A 6,721-nucleotide genomic window follows, 5' to 3' on the forward strand; every position below is an offset into this window, starting at 1 on the left:
GTTTGTAGCTGTCCCCAAGTCTGGGAGCCACACAGGAGCCACACACTGTGAGCTCCCTGCACTCTTCACATGAGGGACCCTCAGAAACAGTATCTGGATCCCAGAAACAGCATTCTAGCCTCCAAGCCACTATTCTACTCTGCTAATGATCTGCCTGAGGAGACCAAGTTGTCAGTGGAACTCTGCTCAATCCCAGATCTTAGGTGGCAGAGCTCAGATGAACCTAAGTTTCAGAGAACAGTGTCTGCTATGCCTGTAAACCGAGCAGCTGCCTTCCGAAAGAACTCGCCCCCTCAACTGACAACTTAGGAAACCCAAGCCCGCACAGCAGATGGCTAAAGGAAGGGGTAAGAACACAATCAACAAAAACCAGGACAGCGTAGCTCAACCAAAAATCCCAAAAAGCAATGGATATACTGCAGCTAAATCTCAGGAAAATGACTTTAAATCTATGCTGGTGCAGTTCATTGAGAAATATAAAGAGGAAATGAATGATCCTTCTAAGAATTACAGGAAAATACAAACAAGTGAATAGAGGCCATTGAGGACAACTAGGAAACCACAATCAAACAGGTGACGGAAATAGTTAAAGCTGTTCAAGACATGAAAACAAAATTATAATCAATTAAGAAAACACAAACCAAGAACACCCTGGAAATGAAAAACTTAGAGAAGAATCAGGAGTTACAGATGTAAGTAACACGAACACATTACAAGAGATAGAGGAGAAAAATCTCACGTGCTGAAGATACAATTGAAGAAATTGATACATCTCTCAAAAAAAAAAAAAAAAAAGATTAAGACATCCAAGAAATCAAGGACACCAATAAAATACATAATTGCAGAATAATAGGAATAAATGAAAAATCACAGATTCCAAGAGCCAGAAAATATTTTCAAGAAAATCATGGAAGAAAAATTTCTCAACTTAAAGAATGAGGTACCCTTAAAGATAGAAGAGGCTTGCAGATCACCAATTAGACTAGAAAATAAATTCTTCCCACCACATAATAATAAAAACACTAAATCTACAGGACAAAGACAAAATATGATCTTGAGGACTGAAAGGTCTCCTCAGGAACCTGTGAGCCCTCCTTCTGGAATCAGCAGCCCTGCCAGTAGCTCCCTCACTAAACAGCCTCTGAGCTCATGCTGCCCAAACACCATAGGCACTGGGCACTACCATCTGGAAGAGAGATAGTGTGTGTTCCTGAAGTCTGTCAGATGTCCTCCCACTTGAAGAGGCCAATTGGTCTTTACATTGAAACAGTTCTGGTGCAAAGAAACAATGAACTTTGACTAATGACTTGGGGAAAATAGGAAGACATGTCTCAGAAGTTGCAATCTTACCCCAAAGATCCGGAGGGTTTCCGGAGAGCCACTCGCCCTCAGTCTGTCTTTTAAGCCTGGAAACTCTAGTGCTGACATCATCAAAAGAATTAGCAGCAATAGCAAGATGTTAAGTTAGCATAGGTGCCAAAAAAAAAAAAAAAAAAAAAAAAAAAGGCCTGGCATGTAAAAGGTGAATCATCTTCATTTTCTCATTCCCCTCCAACACTCATTTTTATCTCAGCTCCTACCAGAAGTCTAAAATTGGTGTGGTCTTTTCACATCAATTAAAGTGATAAGGACGATACCTCAATTAAAGCTCCCAAGTCAAATGATTCTAAATTGTGATGAGTTGACATTTAAAACAAAGTATCCTCAACTGTTACAGTGGTGAATCCAAAGTTTTCCTCTGGCCTCTACATGTACATGAAAAAAGATACATGTGTATACATGTATCTACACCACCCACCCACATGTATGCCCACACATGCATAAGTAAGTTATAATGAAAACTTGTTTGATGTTATCTGCTAAGGGGGAAATGTACCTATAAATAAGAAATGGATTAAACATACATTGTATCCCGTTGCTTAAGAAGGCTGCTAATGACCTGTTTAGCATGTCATCTTTCTGCTTCCTTGAAGATCTTCACAATGGCTTCACTTGGCACCATTTTAACACTGGCTGTGATCTGGTCCAATAATCAAGAAACACCTCATAAATTCTGTTTATTAATGACTAACTTATGTAAGTTGAATATGAAAGAGATAGGATGATCAGCTTAGTTGAACAACGTGTTTAATGTCTTTGCACAGGGATTAAATGAGTATTTTTTTTAAAGCTTGTGCCATAGAACTCAAGGTCAGGAACTCATGTTTTATATCCAAAAGTGACAAAGTCAATGCTGTAGTTAGATATTACTTCTTTAATAAAACATGGAAAAATAACAATATTGATAATCATATACAATCCCAGTATAAATCTTCATGACACAACTTTGAAAGTTGTGAGGTAAAATAGACATCAAAGAAATATCTCTAAGGAACAATCCCCATTTTGTTTTATCAAAGGAAGCAATTCCTTGGCTTTATATGCTGCTTGTAAGCTGTTTTTCCTTTATTTTAAATGCTTGTGCCCTGATGGTGTCTAAGGAGGAAGATTATCTGATAGTAAATACATTTAGTTTTGTTTTACTACTGGTGGAGGAAAACATATTTTATTGTTGTTATTATTTAGGATGGTATCCAAAATTAATATTCTTAATCCCCTAAGTCATGTTAATTATAGTTGAAGATGGAGCCTTTGCATGTTACTAAGAGATGAGTGACATAGCATTAATGGCCTTATAAGAAAAATAGGGGAAACTTGAGCTAGCAAGTGTTCTCTGTCTGGACAAGATATAAACTGAACTATTAGCTTGATTAGATGTGTAATCAAGTAAGAGATAGATGATTGGTCAGGTCCATTAGAGCACCTTCAAGAACTATGGGAGAACCCACCCCTCAAGAGTTAGCAACACCTTTCAACAGTTGCCAAGATATTAAAAAGTCCCCAGGTGTGTGTGTGTGTGTGTGTGTGTGTGTGTGTGTGTGTGTGAAGGATTTTTTGGGAACTGGAGGGTGTATGTAAAAATAATTAAAGAAAAAGAAGCCATTGATTTGAGAGATCAGGGGGTAATTGGGAATGGGTGGAGTGATGAAGGAGAGAAAATATGTAATTACATTATAATTTCAAAAAGTTAAAAATATTGTAAGTTAAAAGAAAGAAGTCCCAACAAATGGCAGTGTTGTGTGCTTGCATGCCTTGGTTTCTTATTGGTGAGTGCCAATGTCTTCTTGTTGCTGCTGAAGCTGATAACATTCTTAACTGACACCAAAACCCAGTTTCCTTGGACTTTCAAAATGAACAAGTTCTTATCTTCTCCATTGTGTGAATGGTAGTTGTTGAACTAACTAGCCACTGTAGTATAAACAATCGAGTAAATCACATTCATAAAATATAAACAATCAGTTACTTTCCTCTAGAGAACTCTGATTAATAAATATATCATGAAATTCTATCCACCATATTACAAGGCTGCCACGGCCCTCACTAAATGCTAAACAGATACCAATGCCATGCTTATAGACTACCTAGCCATAACATCTGTAATATAAATAAAATTCTGATCTTCATAAATTACTCATTATAACTTATCTTATAAACATAAAATAGACTCAGACACCAAATGACTAGCAGTGAGTGTCCACAAATTCTGGTAGCCTCTCTGTGACATTTGGCTGTTAATTACTGTTAAGAATATTTAGCTTGGGTTTTTTGTTTTTGGAGATTTTTTTTGTTGTTGTTTTGTGTGTATGTGTAACTCATAACAATGGGAGTGATGGTGTCTTTTACTCCTTTGCCTTCTCTTCAGACCCTTTTCCTCCTATTGTGTTGTCTTGTCTTGCCTTGATATGAGGGTCCATGCCTAGTCTTATTGCCTCTTGTTAGGCCAAGTTCAGATAATATCTCTGAGATGATTGCTTTTTCCTGAAGAGAAACTGAGGAGCAATGGATCTGGGGGATAAGGGAGGCTGGGTGGACTGGGATGAGATGAGAGAGGGTAGGCTCTTATCAGGATATAGTGTATGAGAGAAGAATAAAGAAAAAGAAAAAAAGCATGTCTCCTTGAGCCTGACTGTATTGCTCAGGGTTCTCTAGAGTTAGGCATCTCTAAGTCTACCTAAACTGGTTCTTAGTAGACACAGAGAAGTAGGATTTAATGCCCATGAAGAAATGGACCTACTAGCAAGATGAGAGCAAGCAGGCAAAGAGCAAAAGCTTCCTTCTTCCATGTCCTTACATGAGCTTCCAGAAGTAGGTTTGTCTCAGAATAAAGGTGTGCCTTCACTTGTCAAGACCCAGATTAAAGGTGTGTCTTTTGCAGCTCAAAAGATCTGGATTAAAAGCACGTCTTCTGCTCTTAAAGATCCAGATTATAAATAGATCTTCCTACTTCAAATTAAGCAAAAACTCTTTATAGTTGTGATCTTCATTTCTTGATTTTAGTTAGTTACAGATGTAGTCAAGTTGACAACCAAGAGTAGCTATCAAAGTAACCAACAGCTCTCTAATAGGACAATAAGAGAGAAACCATGCCAGGTACCAGAAATCTAGCCTAGTGATAGTAAAGTCATAGACCTTGGGGGAGAACCTACAATCATCACCACTTTAGTAATCTAGCATAATCCCAAAACAATATTTGTTATTATATCCACTGATAAATGTAGTCATCAAGGAAATGTCATTATTATTATTATTATTATTATTATTATTATTATTATTATTATTATTATTATTACTACTACTACTAATTGTGTATTGAACGCAATGAGGTGTTCCACAACACCAAATAAGCCAGTTCTGAGATTCCCCCAAAATAAATTTACGAGCTCCATCTTCTTCAATGTTTACCAAAATAGAAAAGAAAAAAAAGTAGAGGTCATCTTTTGATGGCAAATCGGACCCTTGCAGGCTAAGGGAGGAAGCTACTTCACACATGGAGATGGGGATGCTCCAGGATGTGGGTCTGTAATGGACCGACCCTCCCAGCTTGCATGCTCTCTTGCTGGTGATACCCAGGCCTCCATCCAACCTGTCCAAGAGGGACCAAGAGTAAGTAAGCTCAGTATGCAGGCTGCCATCTGGCCTGGCCACAGGCCAAGCAGAAATTGGGCCCTGCATTCCTAGGTGACCATGTGAGCACAAGTGCAAGCACAATGCTATAGAATGCAGATGACCCAAGATAGGTGAGTCTTGAGGGCTCTACTGTGACCATGCAGTGGTTGGTGGTTTGTTTGTCACCTTCTCTCTTGATCCCACGGGGAAACAGGTGATCCGATGGATTAGCATTCATGCCATAACTGCAAAACCGACACTAGGCATAGTCTCTGTTCTGTGTGTTCAAGTGTTCTTATCCTGTATTTTTTTAACGATTTTAAAATATTCACTGTGTTTGGGTTAAAAACCAACCACCAAATGGATACCAACAGCAGTCTACAGTCCAACGGCTCCCGGAGGCCAGGTTCCCCCACACCCAAACCCCTTCTCAGTACTGACTGTGAGTTGGTTCTCTTTTTACAATAAAAAAAGCTAAATAATATGCATAGGAGTACCAGAAACTGCCTCAGTGGAAACAGAAATTATTTACATTAAATAAAAACCTGGCTGCAGGCTGCATCTGCACATGTACAGCACGATGCACCCTGTGACTAACCCGTGGACACAGCTTCTGGCACTTAGGACTACAGAGTCGCACATTTGCCACAGGAGAGGAAAGCAGAGGGCAGAGAAGAGGAAGTGAGGGGGAGGGAGGGGTCTGATTCACTTCTGATTCCAGAGCTGATTGGACAGGCAGTCTAGTCCTTCATAGAGCCCGTACCCACTGGTGGCACAGGTGGCCTGAATGTACCAGTTCCTGTGGCATAGAGAGTGCAGCCCCAGCTTGTCTGTGATTTCAGCTGCATTCATGGCATTGGGGAGGTCCTGCGTGTTGGCAAATACCAAGAGAACAGCATCGCGGAGCTCATCTTCAGCTAGCATCCTCATGAGCTCTTTGCGGGCTTCGTTCACATGCTCTCTGTCATTGCTCTCCACTAGAAAGCTCGAGCCTTGGGTGTTCTGGAAGTAGTGATGCCACAGAGGCCATATCTTGTTCTGGCCACCCACAAGCCACACGGTGAAGCAGATACTCTAGTGTCAACAGTCTCTATGTTAAAACCAATGCTGAAAACGGTGGTCACAATTTCCCCCAGCTTCAGTTTGTATAGCACTGCTGCCTTCCCTGTAGCATCTAGGCCCACCATGAGAATGCACATTTCTTTCCTCCTCCTTCTCCTCCTCCTCCTCTCCCTCCTCCTCCTCTTCCTCCTACTTCTTTTCCAAAAAGCCCTTGAAGAGGTTTGCAAAAATATTTCCCATGCTTGTTGGCAGGTGAAAGTGATATTGGCAAGAGACCTCCGCAGCGGCTGCTCCTAGCCAGATGCTGGTTTCGCTCTCTTTGTTATAGATGGATTCACTACCGGAAAAAAAAAAAAAAAAAAAAGCCACAACCAATCAAAACCCAGAGTTGTGGAGCTTATTACCAGTAGATACATCTACAAAATACTTCTGCACCCAAAGTTCAGAGAACACTGTAGAAAATGAAGGAGAGAAATTATGAGACAGAGAATGAGGGAGTTTGCTGTGAGATTGTTTCTCCTAGTATTGTCAGTAATTACTCCCATAAATGTTCACCAGCCTCACTGCCCAATTGAGTGATGGTGACCTATGGATGGTGCCTCTGACACTGCTTCTAGTCACACATGTTTATTCATACTGAAGAGCTTTTTTGACACTATAACACAACTCCTTC

The 6,721-nt window shown here is 40.1% G+C and overlaps 1 pseudogene; it reads right to left on the minus strand.

Moving 5' to 3' along the window:
• Window positions 1–5,691: 5,691 nt before the first annotated feature.
• On the minus strand, window positions 5,692–6,288 carry LOC127195151 (ADP-ribosylation factor 1-like; annotated as a pseudogene).
• Between the last annotated feature and the right edge of the window lie 433 nt (window positions 6,289–6,721).

The sequence above is a fragment of the Acomys russatus genome, chromosome 11, assembly GCF_903995435.1.
Source record: "Acomys russatus chromosome 11, mAcoRus1.1, whole genome shotgun sequence".
NCBI lineage: Eukaryota > Metazoa > Chordata > Mammalia > Rodentia > Muridae > Acomys > Acomys russatus.